The sequence below is a fragment of the Hemicordylus capensis genome, chromosome 3, assembly GCF_027244095.1.
Source record: "Hemicordylus capensis ecotype Gifberg chromosome 3, rHemCap1.1.pri, whole genome shotgun sequence".
Classification (NCBI taxonomy): domain Eukaryota; kingdom Metazoa; phylum Chordata; class Lepidosauria; order Squamata; family Cordylidae; genus Hemicordylus; species Hemicordylus capensis.
In genome coordinates, this window is record NC_069659.1 from 268,947,065 (window position 1) to 268,974,026 (window position 26,962).

Here is a 26,962-nt window from a genome sequence, read left to right on the forward strand (position 1 = left end):
TGCATGGAGGCCATTTTGGTTTTTCCAAAATGGCCACCGTGCAGGCATAAATGACCTCTGCGAGGCTGTGGGCCATGCCAGGCCTCACAGAGGCCTGATTTAAGAGGCCGGGGGGAGGGAGGGGAAAACTAAACGGACATTATCTGCCCCCCCCCGGCCTGCAGCCTGCAGGAAGCCCCCCAAAGGGGTTAAAGGTACTTTTACATTTATAATAATAATAATAATTCCGCAAACTGTCTGGAGCCGGACCGGGGGTGAGGGATCGATGGGGGCCACACCGGACTTGGCCAGTCTGGTTCGAGTCTGGTCTGGACTCAGACTGGACCAGGCCAGCCGGTTCCATGCACATCCCTAATCTAGTCCAGCATCCAGTTTCACACAGTGGCCCACCTGTAGCTGAGCCCACAGGCCAAAGGCAAATGCCCTCTCTCTTGCTGTTGCTCCCCTTGAACTGGTATTTAGCGGCATCTTGCCTCATATTCATGTTCTCCATGAATATACTATAACTTAGCCCTTCTTAAAGCCATCCAGGCTGGTGACTGTCACTACATCTTGTGGGAGAGAATTCCATAGGTTATTTAATTTATTTACTTATTTATTTATTTTATTACATTTTTATATCCCGTTCTTCCTCCAAGGAGCCCAGAGCGGTGTACTACATACTTGAGTTTCTCCTCACAACAACCCTGTGAAGTAGGTTAGGCTGAGAGAGAAGTGACTGGCCCAGAGTCACCCAGCAAGTATCATGGCTGAATGGGGATTTGAACTCATGTCTCCCCAGTCCTAGTCCAGCACTCTAACCACTACAGCACTATACATCACAATTATGCATTGTGAGAAAAAGTACTTCCTTTTGTTGATCCTAAATTTCTTTGCAATCAGTTTCATGGGATGACCCCCTGGTTCTAGTGTTATGAGAGAGGGAGAAATATTTATTTATTTATTTATTTTTATTTGATTTATATACCGCCCTTCCAAAATGGCTCAGGGCGACTTACAATTAATTAATATTTCTGTATATCCACTCTCTATCCACCCTCCATTGTAGTGGGGGTTACGTTCTCTGCTACCACCACAAATGCCGAAACCACAATAATTGAAACCTTGCACCTGCAGGAATGATGGGGTTAGGTTTCTCAGCTTTAAAATGAGGGAGGGAAAACGGGAAAAGACCAGAGAGTTTTCCCAGGAGTACAGCACTATACCTTGGCCATTTCATCTCTCCAGCTCCTCCAGTAATGGCCCAGCAAGGCTCCCAAATCCTCTGAATTCTGGCCCCAAACTCTCTAGATCCGGGGGTGGGGGGGGATCCCAACATGGTTCCACGCTGCCTCCAGAAGTGCCTCCAAGCCAGAAATGCCACTGGGAGAGTGAAATGCATGCACAGGAAACATGAATGACTGAAATTCATTCCTGTGATAATGGAAACCAGGTATATTACTTAATTAATTAATTAATTTAATTATGTCAAGCCCAACTGTGGATAGCTGGAACCACGAACGGAAAACCTGTCATAATTGAGGGTTCCTGCAAATAAAAACATATTTGTAGAAGAAAAAAGCATGCTAATACTATGCATGCATGGGGCACTGCAGGGTAGTGGATAGAATGGTGGTGCTGAATGTTGCAAACTAGGTTCAAATCCTTGCTCACCCAGCTCTGTGTGTGTCTTTAGGCAAGTTATAGTCTCCAAACCTGAGCATCTCTGGGATGCATTGTAAACTTTTATTTTTATTTTTATGGTTGTCAGTTGGAGGGATTGGGGTGATCGGGGTACAGCTGGAGGATCAGCTCCCCACTTTGATTTGGTGGGGGGAGACAATATGTTTTGGAGATCAAAGATATGGGTTATTAATTTTGGTGGAGGGGCATTCAGTAAAACGAGGGGGGAAACTCCTCAAATGCTTAAAGGGGATCTGCATCCCAGGGATCATTAATGTTTGGTATGGATCTCTTTTTAACTGATGATTTACATGTTTGGCTGAGAAACAATAAACCTTGAAATTCATTCTATGAACTCAAGGGGGCTTTCGGCGTGCTTAAGAAAATCAACAGCTCTCCTGCTGCCACATGGAAACTGGTTTTTAAATTGAAGGCAAGTTCAAAAGCAGTTTGTGATATTGCATGAAAGTCTGCTGTTCTAAGAACTGCAAGTTTTAAACATGTAGTGGTTAAACCTCTCTTGCATATTTTTTGGATCCTCACTATATATATTCTGTGTATTGATTTCTTACTCACGTTAAAGGGACATGGGAAGCTGCATTTTACCGAGTAAATATCTCACAGTGCTCACATATAATCTTCCTTTCAAACACAAACCAGGGTGGACCTGCTTAGCAAAGGGGACAATTCATGCTTGCTACCACAGGGGCAAGTTTTCCTCCAAATCAAATTCGAACCTTTGAGATTAAGTGGGCTAAAACAGGGGTAAGCAGAAGACAGATTGAGATCTCCTGGATGATTGGCAGTGGATTAAAAAGGGTTTATGATTCCCTTTTGTTTAACGATACCAACAACAAAAGTACTCCCGCCAGCAGCACTCAAACTGGGCTGCTAAAATGAAGACAGCTTTAAAGAAAACTAGGAATGGATTTTTGAGTGAAAGTGCTGTGTACGCAATGCAGAAAACAAGTGCATGGGCTGAGCATGTCCTCCGAGGCACAACACTCCTTAATTCTCTGGGTATCCACAACACCTCCATGCCCTGCTGAACCCTTATTTTACACTAGGCTCTAGTTGGTGTGATAGACTTTAGAGTTCTAGCAAGACACTGAGGCTGTCCCCATGCACACCTTAACCCAGGCTAGAGAAGCCCATACTGGGTTATGCTGCATTTGAGAACCACCAGGATTGGGCCTGCTCCTGGCAAGACAGTACTGCCTAGCCCAGCCTTTTAATCCAGCTTTTAGCCGGGGTTAGAGGCTTAATCGAGCCCTTAACCCGGGCTCTTGGACTGTGTGTCCGCGGGGGCTGCGTTCAGACCCAGTGGACACAGAGATGGGTGCCTTGAGTGCCCATCTCCTGGGGGAATCTCCCAATGCACTGAGTATGTCACACTATGCATTGTGGGATATCCTGAGGCCTTGACATGTTGTCCTGGCCTCTGGAGCTCTGCACTGCACCATGCAGCAAGGACCATCTGGGAGAGCAGGCCACACTCCCAGCAACATTCAGCAATCATCTGGGAGGAAAGTGAGTTGGACAAGCCAACACCACCTGGTTGTGTGAATGGCCCCACCATGTAGATCCCGAAAGCCTGAAGTCTGTCCCTCCCTCAGCTAAAACAATCTAAAATGATATCAGTATGCCTAGAGTGAAAAGCATAGAATTCAAAGCATTATACTGCTTGTTTCACCTGTAGTGCAGCAAGTTGTTCTGAGGTTGCCTCTTATTTCAAGGTGATGAGATTTGCTAATGCTACAGAGATCAGTTTATCTGTTTTACCTATAACTTAAAGCCAATGGGACCTCAACTACAAACTTATCACATCAAAATAAAAATATGCTGTACTAGAGTCAAACCTTTTCAATCAGTCAGATTGTAACTGGATGGGAATTTGACTCCGAATGTTTGGTACAGCTCCAAATTTATATCAACATAGAAATCCACAAAGTTATAATTGCTCTCTCTTTCCTTTCTGCTATGATGAAGATGAAATGGCTCATCACAAAGATTCTGCGCAGTTCCTTGAAACACAAGATATTCCAGCTGTCCTGTGTTTTCCAGTTTCAGTCTAGTTAGCAAAGACCTTCTAATCATCATCAGTCTTCAACTGGACAGTCGGTCACCGCCAAACTGAGACACACCAGTTCCATCAGCACCACTTTCTTTTCTTTGTTGGTTCATTTTTCTTTTTTAAGCAAAAGAGAAGTACACAAAGAGGAAAAGGAAATGGAGGAAGAAAAAGAGGTTATTGCCTTCAGTAGCTGGATAGAAGAGGGAACTTCAGCACATCTCTTCTAGTTACTCTTTTGCACTTGTTGGAACCTCCGATTGAGCTGCCCACTGTCAATGCAGTGCTCCGTTAGTGTTCCAGTGTTTCTGTTGGACCTCACAGAAGGTGCCTTTCCTCTGACCGATCCTCACCTTACCCAGGAGTGGCGGGGGTGGGGGGGGAGAGCAATGGCTGCATCCCTTTAAAAAAACCCTACAAATTCAACAATCCCCTGAACCTCTTAGGCATTTAAACCTCATTCAAAGTGGGGGGAAAGTCCATTTTAAAACACAAGCCACAAAATGAGTGGCCAGGAGACCAGCTTGCTGAGTGCTCCCTGTAGGGTATGGAGCAATGAGGACGGTTTTTAAAAGGACTCCCCCCACCCCGCCCTTTGAATTAGATTTCGGTTCCTAGTAGGTTGTAATGTAGAGAGCAAAGAGAATGATGTGAAGTATTGTCGAGAACTACATTATCTCCTCAAGCCACTTCCCAAATGTAGAAATCAGAACTAATAATGCAAGAGAGAGGAGTTGGGCTGAGGCAAGCAATGCAGAAGAGCACTTTGATTTCTGACCTCAACATATCTTAGGTGGCTAAACTCACATCCTGTCTCACAGGTTCAGATGGACAGTCTTCATTCACAAATAGCAAACAACTTGTGAATACAGAGGGCTGAATCTATTATATGTTTTGAAGAATTTATGTTTGTGCAAAATAAAGTCATACTTCCTAATGACCAGATACCAAATTTTGCATACACAATGCTGCCAGTGAAATTAACTGAATACACTGCTTTTGACACTGGAATATACTCAGTGAAAATTTAAATAATTTGGTAGGTTTTTTGAAGACATTCTGACTATCATACTTTCCAATTCCCTACAGATACCAAATTCTGCTTGAACAGTACTGTCACTTAAACTAGCTGAATGTACTTCTTTTGATACTGGAACATGTTTGAGGAAAGATTTATTTATTTTTATTTATTTTTTTAACATATTTTAACTGTTTTTCTTCTCAACAGATTTTTAACACTCAATATATCAGATCAATAATTCCAAAATGACATCATGCCCAAGAAAAGATTCAAATGTACTATGATTATGATTCAAATTTACCATATATAGTCATTATTCAATAAAATGAATAATGCTTGAAGTTGAAATCCTACAAATGTCAAACTGTTTTTTTGCTTCCCTTTTGCAAGCACATTAATAAAAGAATTATATTATATAATCAGATATTTAATTTCTTGAAATTTTCTAGAAGTGTAATCTATGCAAAATTACTTTGCCCAGTCAACAACATGACAGGCCTTACCTACTAGTACTTAGGTGTAGGAAGTTTGTAAATGAAGGATTAGCAGGCTTGAACCATTGGATGGGTTGAAATGGTGGACAGCTCATGGTGGACAGCTCATTGAAAAAGCCAACTCAATGTGTGGCAGCTGTGAAAAAGTCCAATTCCATGCTAGGGATTATTAGGAAAGGGACTGAAAATAAAACTGCTAATATTATATTGCATTAATACAAAATGATGGTGTTGCCACACTTGGAGTACTGCGTACAATTCTGGTCACCGTACCTTAAGAAGGACATCGTCGCACTGGAAAAGGTGCAGAAGAGGGCAAGTAAGATGATCAGCGGCATAGAACACCATCCTTATGAGGCAAGGTTACAACACCTGGAGCTTTTTAGTTTAAAAAAAGACGACTGAGGGGAGACATGATAGAGGTCTATAAAATTATGCATGGTGTGGAAAGAGAGAATTTTTCCTCCCTCTCTCACAGCACTAGAACCTGGGGTCATCTCATGAAACAGATTGCCAAGTAAAGAAATCAGGGCTGACAAAAGGAAGTGCCTTTTCCACACACAATGCATAATTAACCTATGGAATTCTTTGTCACAAGATGTAGTGACAGCCAACAGCCTGGATGGCTTTCAGGAGGACTTAGATAAATTCATGGAGAACAAGTCATAGTCACAGGAACTGTCTGCTGCATCACCACCCCCATTCTCCTCTTGTCAGCCACATAGCAATACAACATGTGCACAGGTGGGGATATTCTTCACCGCATCATGTTTTTGTAGACTACAAGTGAGGACAGCAGCAGAAGCAATGAGCAGTGGGAAGAGAGCAGTTCTTCTGTTGGTCATCATTTTCATTCTGTCAGAGCTCCTTGCCTTTCCAGAAGGCATTACAGGTGGTAATGTAACAGGTGTTTCCTAAAGTGGCAATTCAGTGATGGGAGTAAAAAGAAGAAAAGACTTTCTCAATGTGCCACTATATAATTAGCCAAATATGTTTCGGCAAAATCCTTTGTTGGGGGCTGTTTACTTATAAAAAAGATAAACATGTACAATCATAGTGATTTATTAAAAATAATAATGCTGATTTCACAAAGCCACCATGAAATATATTTATAGGTAAAACAGGACTCTATAATATTTAACTTTACAGATACAACACAATTTATAGTATTTAAGTTTTTTTTAATGCATACTAAAATACCAAGTGTTACAAATACAAAGACCTCAAAACAACAAAAACGGTTACCTGAATGGCTCATACACTCTACTGCAGGGCTGCACTTCTGACAACTTGGGCCTTCCCGCAGATGTTGGACTACAATTCATCCTGCCCATGATCTTGACATTCAAATATGAGCAAGATGGAAGAGGAGGTCCCAGCAGCTTAGTGTTCTCAGGTATGCATATGCCTCCTTTCAGCCCCTACAGGGCTGTAATAATGAGTGACTTCAACTACCCATACATAGACTGGGTAAATTCATGTTCAGGAAATGAAATAGAGGCCAAATTTCTAGACATCCTAAATGACTGTGCCTTAGAACAGTTAGTCATGGAGCCAACCAGAGAGATGGCAACCTTGGACTTAGTCCTGTGTGGTGCCCAGAACCTGGTGTGAGATGTCAGCGTTGCAGAGCCATTGGGAAGCAGTGATTATAGTGTGATCCAATTCAGCATATATGTGAGTAGAGAATTGTCAGGGAAGTCCAGCACTGATGCGCTGGACTTCAGAAGAGGAAACTTCTCAAAAATGAGGGGACTGGTAAGACGTAAGAAGGAAGTTGAAAGAGAAAGTCAGGAGGGTCAAATCACTACAGAAAGCATGGAACCTATTTAAAACCACAATACTTGAAGCTCAGTTGGAATGTATACCAAGAGGGTGGAAAGGTACCACCAAGTTCAGGAGGATGCCAGTGTGGCTAACAAATAGAGTCAGGGAAGCTATAAAAGGGAAGAAGACTTCCTTCAGAAAATGGAAGTCCTGCCCAAATGAAGAGAAGAGGAAGGAACATAAACTATGGCAAAAGAAATGTAAAGAGACAATAAGAGGTGCAAAAAGATAGTTTGAGAAGCATATAGCTAGAAATGTCAAGGGGAATAACAAAACCTTCTTTAAATATATCAGAAGTAGAAAACCCTCCAGGGAGACGATTGGCCCCTTAGATGATGAGGGCGTTAAAGGGATTATTAAGGAAGATAAGGCGATTGCAGAGAAGCTGAATGAATTCTTTGCATCTGTCTTCACAGCAGATGATACTGACCATATACCCTCTCTGGAAATGGGCTTCTCAGGCTTGGAGGCTGAGGAACTGAGTGAATTTGAGGTGACAAGGGAAGATTTTCTAAACTGTCTTGAAAAACTAAAAATTAACAAATCTCCAGGGCCAGATGGCATCCACCCAAGAGTTCCGAACGATCTCAAATGTGGAATTACTGATCTTCTAGCAAAAATATGTAACTTGTCCCTACAATCAGGCTCTGTCCCAGAAGACTAGAAGTAGCAAGTGTAACTTTGATTTTCAAAAAGGGATCCAGGAAATTACAGGCTGATCAGCTTAACTTCGGTTCTGGGTAAATTGATGGAAAGCATACTTAATGACCAAACTGTCAAACATATGGAAGAAAAAGCCTTGCTGAAAGAGAACCAGCATGGCTTCTGCAAGGGCAAGTCTTGCCTTACTAACCTTTTGGAGTTCTTTGAGAGTGTCAACATGCATGTGGATAAAGGTGATCTGCTTGCCATAGTATACTTGGATTTCCAAAAAGCTTCTGACAGAGTTCCCCACCAAAGGCTCTAGAGTAAACTTAGCAGTCATGGGATAAGGGAATAGGTTCATGTATGGATCAGTAACTGGTTGAAGGACAGGAAACAGAGAGTAGGAATAAATTGACAGTTTTCACAATGGAGGGAAGTAGGAAGTTGAGTCCCCCAGGGAGCAGTTCTGGGACCCCAGAACCAATCTAGAAGTTGGAGTAAGCAGCGAAGTGGCCAGATTTGTAGATGACACTAAACTATTTAGGGTACTGAAATCCACAACAGATTGTGAGGAGTTCCAAAAAGATCTCACCAAACTGGAAGAGTGGGTGACAAAATGGCAAATGTGGTTCAATGTAAGCAAGTTTAAAGTGATGCACACTGGGGCAAAAAAACCCCAACTTTACATATACACTGATGGGATCTGAACTGATGGTGACTGACTAGGAGAGAGATCTTGGGTTGTGATGGAAAGCTTGTTCAAAGTGTCGACACAGTGTGTGGCAGCTGTGAAAAAGGCCTATTCCATGCTAGTGATCATTAAGAAGGGGATTGAAAATTAAAATGTGAATATTATTTATTTATTTATTTATTTAAATTTATACCCCACCCAAACTTACATCTCTGGGCGGCTAACAACAATTAAAACACATATAAAAGTTAAAACTGTTCAACATATAACACATATAAAAGTTAAAACAATACAATAATTTAAAAACCATAAAATTAACAAACAGTATTTTAAAAACCTGAGAAGGCTTGGGTAAGAAAAGGGGGTTTCAAATGTTTTTTTTTAAATAGCCAGAGATGGGGAGGATCGTAATTCAGCAGGGAGCGCATTCCACAATCTTGGGGCAGCAGCCGAGAAGGCCCGTCTCTGTGTGACCACCAAACAAGTTGGCGGTAACTGGAGACGGACCTCCTCAGATGACTTCAGTGGGCGGTGGGGTTCGTAGCGAAGAAGACGCTCTCTTAAATACCCAGGACCAAAGCCGTTTAGAGCTTTATAAATAGCACTTTGTATTTTGCCCAGAAACCTATCAGCAGCCAGTGTAACTCCATCAACAAAGGAGTAATGTGGTCTCTCCAAGATGACCCAGAGACCAACCTGGCTGCTGCATTCTGAACCAACTGCAGTTTCCAGACTATGTACAAAGGCAGCCCCACGTAGAGCATATTACAGAAGTCAGGTCTGGAGGTTACCAACAAATGTACCACTGTTTTGAGGTCATTGATCTCTAGAAACGGGTGCAGCTGCCGTATCAGCTGAAGCTGATAGAAAGCACCCCTGGCCACCGCCTCAACCTGAGAAACCAGGGAGAGGTGTGAATCCAGGAGTACTCCCAGACTGTGGACTTGTTCCTTTTGGGGAAGTGTCACCCCATCCAGAAAACGTAGATCAAAATCCTCTGGAGTTCTGACCCCGCACAATAAGTACCTCCATCTTATCTGGATTCAGCTTCAGTTTATTCTCCCTCATCCAGCCCATTTCTGCTTCCAGGCAGGCATTTAGGGAGGATATGCCATCACCTGAAGAAGTTGACACGGAGAAGTAGATCTGGGTGTCATCAGCATACTGATAACACCCAGCTCCAAATCCCCTGATGATCTCTCCCAGTGGTTTCATGTGATGTTAAAAAGCATTGGAGAGAGTACGGAGCCTTGAGGGACACCATACTTAAGCTCAGATTTTGAAGAGCAACAATCTCCAATCAACACCATCTGGAATCTGTCCGAGAGGTAGGAGCGGAACCACTGTAAAACAGTGCCTCCCACCCCCAACACTCTCAGATACTCCAGAAGGATACTATGGTTGATAGTATCAAAAGCTGCCAAAAGGTCCAAAAGGACCAACAGAGTCACACTTCCTCTGTCAATTCCCAATTAGAGATCATCCATCAGGCCGACCAAGGCAGTCTCCATAACCAAGGCAGAACCTCATAGCCCGCCAGAAAGCCAGTTTGAAAAGGGTCTAGATAATCAGTTTCCTCCAAGACCATCTGGAGCTGAGAGGCCACCACCTTCTCAATTACCTTGCCCAGCCACAGGAGGTTGGAGACAGGCCTATAACTGCTCAACTCTGAGGGATCTAATGCAGGCTTCTTAAGAAGAGGTCTAATGATTGCCTCCTTAAGACAAGGAGGCAACCTGTCCTCCCTCAGAGAAGCATTTATGATTTCTACCAGGCTGCCTACAACAGCCTCCCTGCTAGATAGAATAAGCCATGTTGGACAAGGGTCAAGAGAGCAAGTGGTAGGCCTTACCGCTCCAAGCAGCTTGTCCATATCCTCAGGAGTCACAAACTGAAATTGATCTAGTCGAATCGCATAAGAGGAATTGTTGGACACCTCTAGTTCAGGCAGCAAATTAATTGTGGAGTCTCCATCTAGGTCGGCCCGAATCCGAGAGATTTTGTCTGCGAAAAATTCATTAAACATAAACATATCACAGCGGGTGACTTATGCTTCCAAATTCTGGTTCAGGGGGGGACAGATACTGGCCCCCTCACAACCCTGAACAACTCCAATGGTCATGAACTCGCAGAAGCAATATAGGCAGAAAAGAATTGCTTCTTTGCCGCATGTATTGCCTGAGCATAGATCTTTAAGTGTGCTCTATGTCGTAATCTGTCGGATTTGAGTCGAATCTTTCTCCACTTGCGCTCCAGTCACCTACCTCGCCGCTTCAGCCCCCGTAGATCTTCCGTATACCAAGGGGCCAATTTTGAAGTGGGTCGGAGGGGACACTTAGGAGCAATCATGTCTACTGCGCTGGTGAGCAAGTTGTTCCAATTCTCAACCAGGGCATCAACAGGATCACCAGCAAAATGAACATTAAATCTTTCCAAGGCTTCTTGGAATCCTGCTGGATCCAATAACCTCTTCGGGCAGACCATTCGAAAAGGCCCCTCACCCCTGCAGAGGTGGGAAGTGGTTGTAATCCCAACCTTAACCAGATGGTGGTCCGTCCATGATAATGCCTTTATACAAATCTATGTGCAGCCACATCTGGAGTACTAAGTACAGTTTTGGTTACTGTATCTTAAGAAGGATATTGTAGAACTGGAAAAGGTGCAGTAGAGGGCAACCAAGATGATCAGGGACCTGAAGCACCTTCCTTATGAGGCTAGGCTACCTCATCTGGGACTCTTTACTTTGGAAAAGTAAAGGGAGACATAATCGAGGTGTATAAAATTATGCATGGATCAGGGGCATCGCTAGGGGAGAGGGGGCCCGTGTTAGCCCCTTTCCCCAGCAGCCCCTTGGAGTGAGGGAGATAGTGATGAAAATAGGGAGGGGTGGAGCTGAGGGCCCCCCAGGAGCTGGGGAGCCTGGGTTCTTTGAACTCATCCGCTCAATTATAGATACACCCCTTCGACGTGGAGTGGAGAGAGTGGACAGAGAGAAATGTTCTCCCTCTCTCACAACACTAGAACTAGGAGTCATCCCATGAAACTGAAGGTCGGGAAATTTAGGACTGACAAGAGGAAGTAGTTTTTCACATAGCACATAATTAATATATGGAATTCCTTGCCATGTGATTGTAGTGATGGTCACCAGCTTGGATGGCTTTAAATGAGGCTTAGACAAATTGATGGAGGACAGTTCTATCAATGGCTACTAGTCTGGTGATTGTGTGGGCCACCTCCAGCCTCAGAGGCAGCATGCTTCTCAATACCAGTTGCAGGGGGGCAATGGCAGGAAAGGGGACATGCCCCCACCTCTAGCCTGAGGGCTCCTCAGAGGCATCCAGTGGGCCACTGTGTGAAACATAATGCTGGACTAGATAGACCTGGGCCTGATCCAGCAGGGCTGTTCTTATGTTCTTATGTTTCCTTATGAGACCATAGCTAGGACTGAACTCATAACTTTGTGTATATAAGCCTGTGCTTTTCCACTAAGTTTCATCTCTACATAGTGCCCCTTTGGTACTGAGCTATGTGATAGTCCATACATAAGTTATGGATGAACACTGGGGAAAGGAGAAAGGGAGCTTCTCGTGGGTATGGAAACTGCAAGAGTCCAATCATAAGTCATCTGAGGATGCATGGTTAGCATGTTGCTGAATTTTCTTGTTGATGTTTTTAAAACAATTGGCCAAACTGCGGGGGCTGCTAACATCCACCATACTGCACTAGGCCCCATGCTTTTGCATGCTCGCCTCAGCCCTTGCAGCTATGTTTCTGTTGACTCTGCTATGGATTGTGCATAGAATATGGACTACATGACAGCAGCATTAGCTCAGACATAGCATCTGAGGTTTTATTCTCTGGCTTATTTTTAAATTGTTAAATTGTTTTCAGTTTTTGAACATGTTTTTAACTTGTTTTATGCTATTGTTAAGCGCCCAGAGACGAAAGTTTGGGGCGGTGTACAAATTAGATAGATAGATAGGTAGGTAGATAGATCTGTTGGTCTAGCACAGGGCTACTCAGCTTTGGCCCTCCTGTAGATGTTGGCCTACAACTCCCATCTTCCCTCACTACTGGCCACTGTGGCTGGGGATGATGGGAGCTGTAGCCCTAAAACAGATGGAGAGCTGAAGTGAGCAGCCCTGGTCTATCAAGACCATATACAGTTCTGTACACAGATTAGACATACAGTGAACTTGATGTGTAAATAAGGCTAGATTCTACACATGTTGGACAAAATACAAATAGAACTCTTTAGGCTAACATAATAGGATGGATATATTGTCTTGGATATATTGACAGTGAAAAGTTGGACTGATATACTCTATCTATACTATAAAATGTATAGCACTTTTATACTAGTTTAACTGGCAGCTTCACCCTAAGACTCCTGAGAACTGTAGTATGTTGAAGAATATATTGTTGTGCAGACTGCAGTAAGTCTGTAGTTATGCAGTTAGAAGTTGTGTAGTTGTGCATGGCTCTCAGTTCCTTTCCATTCCTAATATTCTTTACTATATTTGTGTTAGGGAACCATCCCAGAAAATTGTCACCATCGTGCATACTGTTTTCTCAAATGAAAATATTGGTAGGAACTTCAGCTATTTCTTAGCTCCTCTTAACCAGTCTTAGTCCTAGCCTCTGAATTCTCTTCACATGGTTATAGACAGACTGAGTGCTGGGATAGAATAATAATTTATTTTAGTCTGTTTTCAGAAGGGAGTTAATAGCCACGATATTCCAGCAATCAAAATGTAGAATTCCATATCCTGAAGACCAATACATTGAATTTGGAATACTTGATTTGCATCCCAGTTGGAAAGCTTTTCTTTTCTTTTTCTTCTTTTTCGCAAATTTACGTATCAGTCAAAGGCATGTAGGGGGTAGAATTTTCCTAGCTGAAAATCTTGGAGGCATTTACCCTTAAGTCTGGCTGCGTTCCATGGAAGGCAAAGCTGGCTCTGTATTTCTAACAGCCATAAACAACAACATCATAAAGATGATGACTCAATGTTTTGACAAGGTTTTTAAAATATTTTACACATGAGCATATGAACACATTTTAATCTGGGCTTCATATTCAAATAAACGTGTTCTTCTCAGACATAAGTCTGCCATTCTTTGCCTTCTGGGCCCTATTAATATAATGTTTATGCATCTCATAGCAAAGCAAAATAAAATACTATGAGCCGATCCTTAAAATTTGGGTGTGACTTCAAACAAACAAAAACAATGTTGTTAGTAAAATGAAACTGGGAATAAAACAGAAAATAATGTTACAATTGGAAACTATGAAATCCCCCCCAATCTCCTTCATCTTTTTATTTCTTTCGCCTTCCACAGATCCACTTCAATGACATGTTTCTGTTTCATAATTTAACTTTTTTTAAAAAAAATCAACTAAAGTGAATAATATCACAACCTTTCTATCAGACTAGCATGAGAAGAATGCAAAAGAGCATTTCAATATTGTTCTGGTATGTGATAGATCTTGTTATGGCTAGGCAAGGTGAGAAGATCGTTTTTTCTCTAATCCTATCATTAGCAAATAGCTGAAAATACTTCCTCAGTGGCATTAATGACTAGAAGATGCTTGCTTGCAGAAGAATTAACGTCTGCTGGCTACTAGTTAGAGGACACATCCCATCTGCTTGAGTGGAAACTGGAGAGAAACGGTTTGGAATTGGAATGTAGCCATAGAAGGAGATAGAAGCCTAAATTGTATGGCTGTCCTGCAAGAAGGAGCCTTGGGAGAAGAGCTCCAAGAGAATACTGATGGTGCTCAAGAAATAAGGCTGTTTCTAAAGACTAAAACCGCCTGCTAGGCTTGTCTGCTCTCCCACATCAGTGTGTATAGTTGTTAAGAAACAGATACAGGCCTTTTTGAGGGCCCAGTTCTGGGGTATACACATGAAGGGGGCCACATCAGCATTTGAGAAATGGAAACCTGGAGGCTCTAGGAATCAGCATCAATCTCCACATGGTTATTGAAAGCAAACTTGAGAGATTTAAATGGTTTGATACAGCAAAAAAGAGCAAGGGGGCAGAAAATCTCCAAGTAGCCAAAAGAGTCAGGGTTGGAGGTCCTAGGGTGCACTGAGGGTCTCAAACGAATATGCAGCCCCTGGACCTTAGAAGGTGTTATGATATTACACAAACACCATAACTCGGCAGTATTCACTTCTCACAAGGAAATGGACCTTGTAAAATATCTTTTTAAAAACTTTAACACACCCAAAAGAACATAACAGTATAAATGAAATAAGCACCTAGTTTATTCAATATGAATTAGGAAGTTGGAACTTAGGATGAAGAGAAAAGTGAACTTAATGCTTCCTAGAGCAGTGGCTTTCAAATTTTCTACCCTCCGGGAGTCCTTTCCACCTGGATTTGGCTGCCAAACAAACCCTTTGAGTCAGCTCAAAATGCCTACATGTTACAGAGAATTCTGGGATAAGTGGGCGGGTGGGGGTGAGGGCAGTCAGTCTCAGTTTGTATTGGGCCCAACTTTCTTTTACACAGCTTGTCCACCATTGCTGATTTCTTGTCCACGAAGCCCTGAAAATCTACCAAGGAGGAGCCCCAGGGAATTTAGGAATACTAGGAGAAATACAGTTGGAAAACAACTGTGATACAGTTCTGAACACCACACATTGAACGGTTGATATACTCCCTTTAAGGTGAACTGCAGTCAATTCTTCCTCACAGACTCAACAGCAACATAATCCCTTACAGCCCCTATTGTTGCCCCAGGCCCTATAACCTTTCCATTTGAAGCAAGAGCAGTTCCAGGCTCTCCTTTTTCAGAAACTCATTCTTTTCTGACTGCACAACAGGTAAGAGTGCTTTTAATACAGATATATAACCAACAAAAAGGTCAGATGCATAGGTGATATGTAAAGCGGTGGTGTGAGTTACACATTAACTCCCCGGGAGTTGGCGCTGGTGTAATTTATACTCACAAAAGAGCCAAAGTGTGATCGATGCAGAGTTTTCGGTCTGGCAGCCATCGCCGGGACTTGCATAGCGTGGTGTGTTGTTCACTCGTATTGTTCTGTTGTGTAACACAATCCTCAAAACTGCTGCACGTTTGCAATGATGATCTGCATTAGTGCAACAGGTGAAGTTGTAATTTGTTGTGCTTTACTAGTTGTCTTTGCAGGCTTAACTTGCACAACCCGCTTGGGAATTATTAGGCACAGGCAAAAACTGTTCTTGTTTAACCACTATTAGAAGTCACCCTCATGTCAATCTCTTTGTGGAGTTTCTGAAAAGTAGATGCAAGAATCAAGTACTTTACTGGTGATGACCTACAGGTGGAAGCCACAGACACATATCAAAAGGAACAGTTGAAGGCAATTAGGCTGTTTTTCCACAACACACATTTTAAGAATAGAAAGCATGTGGTCAGGAACACAACTGCTTACTTTCTTCCCTGCCAAAGAATGCTAATTAAATTGGGTACCCTGGCAAACTGAACCACTCTTCCCACAAATCTATAAATCAAACATTTCTGTTGACTCAGTATATTGCTTTGCTATTCTAGTTGCTCTGATGTGGCCTATGCCAGCCTTACCAAAAGACATCAGCGATTTTCACAGTGGAGCTGTGCATAGATTTTGGAGATTGTGAAAACTTGAAGGTCCAATTCACACAATCACACATGAGGGTAACAAAGAGAAACCATCAGGAATGGACTTCAGTGTGTAATCAATCTTGTGAACAATCCTATATGTCATTCACACTTGTCAGCAGTTCAGACTATAGTTCAAGGTTTTCTTCATATTATGATGAGCCACCCCACTAGACCAGTGCCAAATACATGGAAAATTCATAAGCTTGGTCACACACACAGAAAATAAAATCAGATGCAATGTGGCTCTGTCATCTCACTGTCATTGAATGAATCATCCCAAAGTCCAAGCAGGATTTAGGGCAAGAAGAATGGCAACCACCAGCTCTAGCAAGAACTCAGAGTCAGTACATGCCAGGACTGAGCATTGTTGAGCAAGTCAAAGCCAGAGTTATTACTCATTAAGTCCAAAGTCCATCCCATAAGTCAGATTCAGAGGAGTGGGATGCTTCATGCATTTCTGTGTAGGAATACTCTTTACGTAGGAAAACCCTCTACATTGTTACTTATCATATGTAGCACACATATGCCGCACACATGCTTACAGTGTTTAATGCAGCAAGTCACTGTGTGCAGCGACTGCCTGGCTTGCATCAAAAGCAGCACTCATGCCATACAGAATACACATTGTCCTACACAGAGATTGATTTTATGTAATAAAACGACATGTGAAGCAGGCTAAAGAGATCTGGTTTGAAGCTGGAAGCTGGCCATAAAATATGTTTAGACAGCATGAGTTTCTTCGGGGGGGGGGGACCCATGCAAGAGAGAGCATTTGCTACTCTAGAATTTTAAATTTACCAAAAAAAAATTAATGTGTGTTAATTAGGCAGCTCTAGCACACACACATCCAATTAGTCAGCAGGAGGCCTAAAGTGGTGTTCAAAGCATTAACTGCTATTGAGGTAGAATGAAAGGGTGGTAATAGGTGGAATGAGAGGTGATGGATTCTGGGGTCTCATCATATGGCCAGGTGGATACAAATCATTTGTTTGTTTTTTAATGATTTTTTAATTGCTCTAAATTATTTAAATAAGTTTTAATTCAAAATAATTTGGTTAAAATTATATCTAACTCAAATAAATAAATCAGACTCAAGGGATCCATCTGCTGAGAATTGTGACTGGACAACAACAGAGTTGTTAAATGGACAAACTCAACCTGTTTGTTACAGACTAATTGTAAAATGTATAATACTAGATCAGTGGTTCCCAACCTGGGTTCCTCCAGATGTTGCTCAACTACATCTGGAGGAACCCAGGTTGGGAACCACAGCACTAGGTAATATAGTAGACCACTGTCATGACCCTGGGTGCTGAGATGACCTGGGATGGTAAGTCCCAGCTGTGCCAGATCCACCCACCTCACTACAACCAAAGGAGGCACCCTTACCTATAACCTCAACTCAGAGGATTCCACAAATGATCAACCAGCCAAGCTGGAGACTCGCCAACCTTCTACAGCGGGCATCTGCAGAATAGGGCAAGGGCCCTTTAAGTTCTCCAGTCCTCCAAACCAGGAGGCATGGCCATGCCCCACTTCGCCTTCAAAAGGGCTGAGACTGCTTCAAGACATTGCTGAAACAACATTGTTATATAAGCCTTTGCCTTGCTCCCAAGTAGACCTAAGTTATTGGCTTGACCTTTGCTTGTTTGACCTTGAGGCTATTCCCACGATCAGGTGAAATCGGGCTAGGGGAGCCTAGCCCAATTTCGCCTGAACGTGGGAGCCACTGGGCCTGCAGGTGAGCCCGGTGGCTTCCAGGTGGTTAACCCGCCAAACTTCCCCTCCCCTTAAACCGGGTTTGCGAAGCGAACATTCCGCGAGCCTGGTTTTTCTAATCGTGAGTTGGCATGGCTCAACTCCGTGCCACAGCAACTCATGAGTAGACCCCCAACCGGCAGGCTTAAAAGTAGCCTCCCAGCTCGGGGGTCTCTCCAGTATGCCCTGCGTTCACGCAGGGCATACTGGAGCTTCCAGGGGCTGCGCGGCCCCCGATCCTCCCAGCCCCTGCCGGCTCCTTAATGGAGCCAGCAGTCGTGGGGGCGGCCAATCCAGCTGCCCAAGGCTGCCGCCCTGCTCGTCTGCGGGGAGAGTGGGCTTTACCCGCTCTCCCCGCAAACCCTATGGAGGCGGGTCTCCTTGATCGTGAGACCCGCCTCATTGTCTCACATCTGTTCCTGCATGTACTTAACCTACTGGCTCTCAAGTCTCGACCCTGGCTCATGCTTGGGCTGTGACTCACACTTCTCCTGCATAGACCTGATTTACCGGCTATTATTATTATTATTATTATTATTATTATTATTACATTTATATCCCGCTCTTCCTCCAAGGAGCCCAGAGCGGTATACTACATACTTGAGTTTCTCTTTCACAACAACCCTGTGAAGTAGGTTAGGCTGAGAGAGAAGTGACTGGCCCAGAGTCACCCAGCTAGTTTCATGGCTCAATGGGGATTTGAACTCGGGTCTCCCCGGTCCTAGTCCAGCACTCTAACCACTACACCACGCTGGCTTGTTTGACCTTGACCCATGTTTGCTCTTTTGTTAACCTGACTTACCAGCTCTTGACCTTGGCTTGCTGACTTCATTTCATGCTTACTTCTCAATAGATCTGACTCTTTGGTGCATGACCTTGTCCTCTTGACCAAGCCTTGCTCTCATGGGTGAAGCCTTGCCATGGGACCAGTACTCCTCACCCACACAGGTCACAACAGTAATCCATAGATGTATGCATTATTGCCCTGCCCAGCAAGGTAAGTGGGCTACCAGAGTCTGGGCTGAGCTGGACTGGGCAATAATCCATACATCTAGTTATCCTACTAGTTCATACTAAGATGCTACTGTGCAGCAGAGGGGGTGCTACATAGGAATATCACTGTGTTTGGGTAAATATTATTCCTGGTGATTGGGGGGGGGTGTCAAAGGAATGTTCTCTCTCTCTCTCTCTCTCATTGGATATGGAGTTTTAAAAGCCCTCCTTCTTCACATCCTAATATTTTCCCATATGCTCTATTATTTTTTAATTCACTTTTAATTCAACCAAATATCAGGACAATACAATTACAATGACTTACATCTTCAGTCACATTTTTAAACATTTTTTTTCCCACCAGCCCCCTTTCCCTTATGAATCAATAAAAGTAGTATGCTTATAAGGAATAATTTTTCTTTATTTATTATTTCTCTGTGTAAACTGAGTACCCAGAATGTTGGGGGCAATATGCTAAATCATTGTAAACCGCTTAGAGAGCTCCGGCTATAGAGCGGTATATAAATGTAAGTGCTATTGCTATTGCTATTGCTAAACCTCCCTGAGCCATTTTTGGAAGGGTGGTATAGAAATTGAATAAATATAAATATAAATATAAATATAAATACAATAGGTATAGACGCATTTATACATTTCAGTGAACATAGACTTATATCTGCACATCCATGCACTCTGTATATGTGCATAGGCACTTTCCTGCCTGCAAAATCCCAGGTAATGCCAACACAGCTAGTGATTTGATAGATATGGTCCCTGAAGTGGGGTAGGCTGTCATTAATCACTGGCTGGAGGCTGATGTGTCCAAGAGCATGCACAGGCATAAGAAAAATGCACAGATGTGCTGAAATGGCATATGCTGTGCATGCAGACAGTATAAGGTACACACTGCACATGCAACCCTTACCCAACTACAATCCCACCAACTCAAAAATTCACCAGTCACTGTTCCCCACCCTACGAATTATTACTTCAGACACTCTTGATGGGCAGTGCCGAGGTCAAATAACAGAGGTCTCTTTAGGGGAAGCTCAAACATACAGACATTGTATGTGCAGCATACAATATTGTTTGAATGAGCAGAAACAAACCTTATCCAATCCAATGTTTATGACTGAATAAAGAAAGAAGTCAGTGTAGCGATGTTTCTTGGGGCTATGACATTCTTCCAGTATCTCAAGAGTTGTACGTCCGAAGAGGCTTATCCCCTGGGGATAACCCAGATCCAAAATCTTACAGATCCAAAATCTGAATAGCTCAACGATCCTCCTTCCTGCTATGTATCCTTGGTCTGTGACAATATTCTTTTTAATACTCTTGCACAATACCATTTACTTCAGCCTTGTGGCATTCCAGCCCTCAAGATCATACCTACATAAGAAGATGGGAGAATAGATTTGTCAGCATTTGAATAGATCTGGGGCCAGATTTATACCACAGTGTACATTTAAACATCTACACTGCCCTAAAGTGTGCAAAATAGCATTGCCCTTCAAATTACCAGGTTCCTAAGAACCTCACTGTACCTTTTAATTATTGCAAGACAAGTTTCTATCCTTCCAGGCTCAATAGAAAACCTTGAACACCCCCAGGAAATAACTGCTAAAGGCTCAGAAACCAATGAGTCAGGAGGACAGAGCTTCCAATTGAACAGTGCACCTCATTAGTAGACATTAAAGTCATGCCTAATCCTACTCATATTCTTTAATGTACACCTCTGTATCTACAAGCAAAGTTGTCTGTGTTCTGCTATTCTACTCTCACATTTCAGAAGGACAAAAATGAGCACTGAAGGAAGAATTCATTCTGAACAATCCCCATTTTCATTTTCAAAAGACCAAGCTGCTAGCCCTGAAGGCGATTGGTGCAGGCATACAAATAAGTGGGCAGTGCTTAGTTCTCAGAATCCAAAGGGAGAAGTCTGAGCAAGGTTGTCAGGGCCCTGAGCTTACAGTGCCCTTCACCATGACTACCAGAAACAGAATCAAATATACAAAGTGATAGTGTATATATAACATGAAGAGTTGTAGCTCATACGCTAATTAAACCCCAAATATGATTTGTCAGATAAGGGCCAGCAGTGATGTAGTCGAAAATTCAGAAGTGCAGACGCTCTCCATGACAGCCTCCATAGCCACACCTACCATGACAGCCACACACCATCCCGATGTCCAAACCCCTCACTTAGATAAATGCAATAATTGGGAAGGTTCTCTTACAAGAAGTCAAGGATCATGTAGACTTTAGGGAATGTACTAGAATGAATGACAGGGAATGCCCACGGAAATGAAGTGGTTCCTTCCAAAAGGCCATAGGCATGCATGGAATTTCTGAGTGGCTATTGGCCATTCAGAAATTAAATGCATTCCGTGGCCATTTGTCAGGGACCAGTGCATTTCAGTGGGCACTCCTGACATTCATTTTAGGATGTCCTGACACTAGTCCACTGTAGGACATGCATGCTGTTAGTCCCAGTATCAATCCCTGGCAGTAGAGATGTGCGAACAGGTTCGATATCAAACCTGTTCAGTTCAACAATCTGATATCAAACTGCCTCCACCAGTTCAGGCTGCTATTGTACTGAACCACCCTCCCCACAGCCATGGGGGGGGGGATTCATGTATTTTAAAAAATTTTACTCACCCCCATTGGGGGTGTTCTGGGGGGGTGAGGCCACGGGGGTCTCCGGAGTTTCTCCCGCCCCACGCCGGCCTCCATTATGCATCAAATTGCCCAGTTCAGGCAGTCTTTGGCCCATTCCAGGCCTCACCCCCATTGCGATGGCCATTTTGGAGGCCGCCGTAAATGCCCAATGGGCCTCTGGGTGGCCTGGGTGGCCATGCAGAGGCCCACTGGGCATGTGCAACAGTCTCCAAAATGGCTGCCATGATGAGGGTGAGACCCAGAATGAGCCAAAGACTGCCCGAAATGGGCAATTTGGCACATAAAGTGGGGGGAGAACAAACCTCCAGAGACCACCAACCCCCACAGCCTCCCTGGAGAAGATGAGTTAAAAAATAATAATTTTTCACAAACACCCCCCGCAAAACCGAACTGAACTGGGGGGCTGCGAGGGCGTGCAGAGCTAAAATGGCCCAGTCCAGTTCAGACTCAAACCAAACCGGGCCAGCCGGTTTTGTGCACACCCCTACCTGGCAGCATCTCCAGGAATGGCTGAGAAAGACCTGAAACTACGGACTGCTGCAGCCAGTGTACTAGATAATACTGAGCTAGATAGTGCAATGGTCTGACTTGGTATAAGGCAGCTTCCCATATTCCTAGGACAGGAAGACTGGTAATAAACAGCTAGAATAGCAAGAGCAGCACATTATTTCCAATGTAGAACGTCAGGGGTTTTGTGTCCCTGCTTAGACCCTGGAAAGCAAAAAGTACCTGTGTCCCTGCCCATTTTGTAGCACTACACCACTGAGGGCCAGCCCACATGGCAGGCAACTCTTTTCCTGCAGCTCTCACAGATGTGTCCAATAGACCATTTCCTTTCTTGGTTCAAAGCCTCTACAAGTAACACTGATGCAGCAGAGAACATATGGTGCGTTGAGCCAGTCTCTGGGGCAAGGCTAAACCTCCACTAACCAACCTCTCACCTGAGGTCTCTTGCAAAAGGTAGAGTTCCCACTGTGAGAGCTAGGCTGTGGAGAGTGCAGGTGGCTTTTTTAGGTTGGAGGCAGGGAGACCAAGGAATAACTAAATCTATATTACTACACTTAATTAGTGTAGGGTACGCATGTTTTTCTGTTTTCTTTTGAACTTGCAAATCCCTGCACTAGAATAGTCACAATGTCAAAGGTCAGAGCTAGCTTTCAAGGCTGCATCATAATATTCCTAATAATTACTGAATGCCTCTATTTTCTGTATGTTCCTGGCATTTTGCATTTGTCCAGTTAAATGACTGAAGCAGATGATTTCTAGTGATGGCTGCTGTTGGAATGAAAGTCATTCATTTTCTGGGAGGAGGTTCTGTCCTGTTCTTCCCAGAGTAACAGACACCTCCCCTCCCGTCCTAATGAGCATACAATGGTAATTCTTCGGTTGTATGCAACAACTATGGAAACAATGAAATCCATATGTGCAATTTGTTTGTGGATTTGGCCTTTAATTCACAGAAGCCTGTTAAGAAGCATTCCATAAGAAGCAAGACAGAGAAGAGTCCCTTGTGGGGGAACATTTTTTTTAAAAAAGCATTTACAAAATCAATAAGGTCCCACATACACCATCAAAAAAAGAAAGAGTCTTGAGTCCCCGCCACCGCCTGCCCCCAGCATTAGTTATGTGTTTGCTTGCAAAGGATAGCTCAGGGAAGCTCTAACTTAACAGCAGTAATCTTACCACTGAAGCTTTACCCCTAGTGATGATCAGAGGCACTGGTTGTGGTTCCTTCCCCTTAGGCAATAATCTTATGCACAGTTACTTGGAAGTAAAACACCAATATCACTGAGACTTCCTTCCTATTGAGTAAACCATGTAGGATTTGACTGTCCATGAAATTAATTCTGACAGCACCAGAGATAATGTGCTGTACATAGGATGCTACTGTGGTTCCTTAATATCTGCTGCATGCCGCAGTATTTATGACTTCTGCAAATAATAATTGCTGCAATGCAGTCATATTTCTCTCCCAACAATTAGCAACAGTGATGCTTGAGACACCACTAGAATTATATGTCTGCGAATTGCTAGGGTAGAATAGGGAGGGGAGCTGGTCTTGTTCTAGCAAGCATGAATTGTCCCCTTTGCTAAGCAGGGTCCACTGTGGTTTGTATTTGAATGGGAGACTACATGTGAGTACTGTAAGATATTCCCCTTAGGGGATAGGGCCACTCTGAGAAGAGCATCTGCATGCTTGCATGCAGAAAGCCCCAGATTCCCTCCCTAGCATCTCCAAGATAGTGCTGAGAGAGACTCCTGCCTGCAACTTGGAGAGGCCACTGCCACTCTGTGAAGACAATACTGAGCTAGTATTCTAGTATTCCAATGGTCTAACTGTCTATAAGGCAGCTTCCTATATTCCAAATAGTAAAAACATCTCATCTAATCCCTTTCAGAACAATGGTATTTAATCCATATTTGTGACAGTAAGAACTAGAGTGTTAGCAAGCATGACTTGTCCCCTTAGCTAAGCAGGGTCTGCCCTGGTTGCATATGATGAATGGAAGACTTGATGTGTGAGCACTGCAAGATATTCCCCTCAGGGGATGGAGCCGCTCTGGGAAGAGCAGAAGGTTTCAAGTTCCCTCCCTGGCTTCTCCAAGATAGGGCTGAAAGAGATTCCTACCTGCAACCTTGGAGAAGCCGCTGCCAGTCTGTGTAGACAATACTGAGCTAGATGGACCAATGGTCTGACTTGGTATATGGCAGCTTTCTATGTTCTGTGTTCCTAACAGTGATTACCATCAGACTGTAAAAATGCTCTCTCACACACATAGATGAAATAATGGCAATTAGCCAAACATTAACAATACATTAACCACCCTGTGTAAATAAAAGCATGGGTGGCATCTGCTGGATCTTTTTAATTAATCAATTTAAGTGATCTTTAACATCCACCCTAAAGCATGGAGTGACAATGCCATATGTCTTAAAGACTAACACCTTTATTGAGGTACTTACAGTTATGCTTCAATAGTTGATCGTCTTTAAGGTGCTGCAAGACTTGGAGGTCATTCACACAATCGAAAACTGTGTCCTACCCAGGTTTGGGAGCTGTGTGTACTGCCAATTTTTGATCGTGTGGAAGCAAGATTAGAGGAAAACCTGGGTAGAAGTGATTGTGTGGAAGCAAGGTAGGAGAAAAAGGTTTTCATCTAACCTTGCTTCCACACAATCACTTCTACCCAGGTTTTCCTCTAACCTTGCTTCCACACTATCAAAAATTGGGAGTACACACAGCTCCCAAACCTGGGTAGGACACAGTTTTCGATTGTGTGAATGACCTCTTGGTTGTGTTTGATGCAACAGAATAACAGGGCTACCTTGTATCTTCATTAAACAAAACTTCTATCCAGAACTGAGATGTAGATTTGACAGCAGCATGAGCTTTCATGGGCAACATCCTCCTCCATCAGCTGCTTGAAGTGGATGGAAGAGGCAGTGGGAATGTATACAAACAGTTAACAGAAGTAAGGCATGAATTCCAGAACATAAGGAACTTGAGCGTCTCTGGAGGATTCATGTGTATTTTCTGTTATTGCTGTTTTTATAACATTTCTTGGATCTGTACTCCTGAAAGGAAGGCTGAGGTTGAAGAATTCTGAAATGAGCCAGAATTACAAGATTCATGTTTCCATCTATTGCAATTGAATATAAACTAGATTACAGCAATGGTCCCACTTGATCTTCAAACCTGCCTGGAAAATGTTTTCAAATGTTTTGCGGTAGTAGAATTTGTTGGATACTTTCTCCAAAATATACCACTGAGATGCTTCCACTCTGCTCTGCCATCTTGGTGGCTAGTTCTTCTTCCAAAAGAAATCTTCTGAAGTTATTTATCTTTTAATTAAAAATACACACAAGTTGGTGCTGGGCTCTGTTTGTTTACATCTTGCAGACATAAAGGAGGGAGAAATCCATCCACTGTACAAAGTTTTCACCCAAACAATCTCTTTTCCCTGGGTAGGCTCAGGCACAAAAGTCCTGTGTACACATTCGGGTATGAAGGATCTTTTCTCACTCCGTCCCATCCGTGACTTGCCCTCACAGAAGCCTTCTCTCCCCCACCCCAGAACAATCATTTTTGTAGCCCCCTCCTTCCGCTCTCACTTTTTCTAACACTCAATTTACGCTGAAGGGCGTGGTGGCAGTGTTGGCCTCCTTCTTTCCAAATTCTGTCCATTTCAGCCTCTGCCCAGCCCCTTCACACTGCTTCTCTTTCTTTGAAAGGAAGAGTATTCTGTGGGTTTCTGCAACTCAATGTTGCTGTTTTATATATAGCCCTTTTGGTTCCCTCTTGAACTTCATTTCATACCTTTTTCCTTTCCAATAATACCCTTGCTTTGCTCCTTAATCATTTCACATAGATGATCCCTCAGACTCCATTGCTTCACAACTCCTCTCTCCTAGCCTCCACCTTTGTTGTCCAGCTTTGGTCACATGCTGCCTGGGGTAGTCGCTTGATTTGTCTCCACCAAGAATTGCTCTGTCTCTAACCTCTCTGTTATGGGATTCCTTCTGTCTAATCATCCCTTCCCTTTGTCTCCTCTAGCACTGGATACAGTCCACTTTCCTCACATCCTGCTTCCTGCTCCTCCTGTGGTCTGCATACATATGGTCTGATACAGTGGCTTTCTTTGGAACCTTTGTCATCTCCTCTGTCACCTCTGCACCCTTCTTAGACTCTGCAGTTTCTGCCTTCAATACTTCCCTGTCCTCAAACCTTGACGTGCTTACTCCCTCTCCAAATGACCAATACCTCCATCTCACCTCCATCTCACAATCACTTCTACCCAGCTTTTCCTCCTACCTTTGCTTCCATACAACTTCTACCTTTGCTTCCATACAACTGAAAATTGGGAGCATACAGTTCCCAAACTCAGGTAGAAGAACACAGTATTTGATTGTATGAATGGCCTCCAGATCCTTATCCCTTGCATTCCATGGCCCACTGTTTACTCCCCCACCCACTTTCTTCTGTGTGTGTGCATGTGTGTCTGTCTGTCTGTCCGCCCACTAACTTGGATAACTGCCCATCTGATGAAAACTTGTGGTAAAATAGATGTGGTAGTCTTCAAAATACCTCAACGCCTTTATTGCTTATGCCTTTCAAATAGTCTGATTTGATCTGAGTTCTTTGACAGAGAGCAAATGTAAATATATTTTGCACCCTTATACCAGCTTTCCAATCATCTGGTAGTGTGTACCTATGATCCTTTAAGACTGAAGAAACTCGGGGCACAATAGGTACTTGGCTCACCTCCTCTCTCTCCATGCATACGTTGTACATACTCTGCAGTACATCTCAGAACTGGTTGCGGGGTGGGGTGTCACATATGTCATCATAATGTGCGTATAACTGTATGTTTATATACATTACCTAGTACAGGACTGCACAGCACTGATGCATGTATGTTATTGCTGGGTAGGAAATGAGCAAGCCAGCTCTAGATTAAAGCAAGGATTATTAAGCATACTT

General features: G+C 43.3%; 1 long non-coding RNA gene across 2 annotated transcripts in view; it reads right to left on the reverse strand.

Moving 5' to 3' along the window:
- Positions 1 to 2,654: 2,654 nt before the first annotated feature.
- LOC128352515 (uncharacterized) overlaps positions 2,655 to 26,962 on the reverse strand; it is a 46,882-nt gene continuing 22,574 nt past the window's right edge. The window contains exons 2-3 of one of the 2 annotated variants that reach the window (XR_008320462.1): positions 15,374 to 15,514; positions 2,655 to 3,850 (exon numbers count right to left, since the gene is read on the reverse strand). This is a non-coding gene — a long non-coding RNA (uncharacterized LOC128352515). Of the gene's footprint in view, positions 3,851 to 15,373; positions 15,679 to 26,962 lie in introns of both variants that reach the window. The other variant, XR_008320463.1, reaches the window with a different exon arrangement.